Raw genomic sequence first — 1,048 nt, forward strand, 5'->3', positions numbered from 1 at the left:
CTCTCTACCTATCTATCTATCTATCTATCTATCTATCTATCTATCTATCTATCTATCTATCTATCTATCTATCTATCTATCTCTTTATGTATATTATTTAAATTTATTAGGCTGATAAAATATGTGGAAAAGTCTAGATGCACAATTCTAAATGTGTGTCTAATCTTTGATGTTTCTCATAATAGTCACTCAGTTTTTATGTTACACATGTGACATATGATAATTCAATTACAATAATCTTAAATCTTTACTCTTAAGTCATAGGTGTATATACTAGTTACAATTGGCAGCTAGAAAGCATTAGTTTTCTTATGAAAACATTCAAACATTTGCAGTGCAGTTGAGTGGATAATTGGTCGATCTTTTGATTGGCAAAGCTCTAAGCTCTGTACCTTGCTTTAAATATAACATTAATTCATTTCATGTCCTACTTAACTAGCAGCAAAGCAGGTAAGATGAGAGAGAATGGCTTTATAGTAGCACACCAGAGTGACAGTTAGCATGTACATTTATGGTTTACAGTGTTGAGATTGAGTCCTCTCAAATCAGAATAAAATATTGGCACTTTTGCATAATCTACCTTTTGTACAGAGTGAATACCTTTTGTCTTCAGGAAATGCAATAGTTTTCAACATACCTTGCAACCACTTTAAACTCTTGACATTATATTAATACTGGCTCTGTTCCCAGTGCTGATTAGGTTACACAGGTTCATGTTTTCATTCAGAGATGTTGGCAGAGATAACTTTTACTGATATTCTCCTTATTTCATTTACTTCCTACGTTAATACTTGTAGATTATTTTCTTTTGTTTTTGTCTTATTGATCCGTGTTATGCCACTAATTGTATAAACTGGTTCAACTCTGTGTATACTTCAGCAGTTGGCAAGGATCATTGGATTTACACCCTTTCCACTTTCTACATGTATACATACATATATGCAGGTATGCATGCATGTGTACATATACTGACATACACATGCATACATAGCTACATATATATATGTATATATATATACATATATATATATATATATATATATATATA

Source organism: Octopus bimaculoides, chromosome 3 (assembly GCF_001194135.2).
Source record: "Octopus bimaculoides isolate UCB-OBI-ISO-001 chromosome 3, ASM119413v2, whole genome shotgun sequence".
Lineage (NCBI taxonomy): Eukaryota > Metazoa > Mollusca > Cephalopoda > Octopoda > Octopodidae > Octopus > Octopus bimaculoides.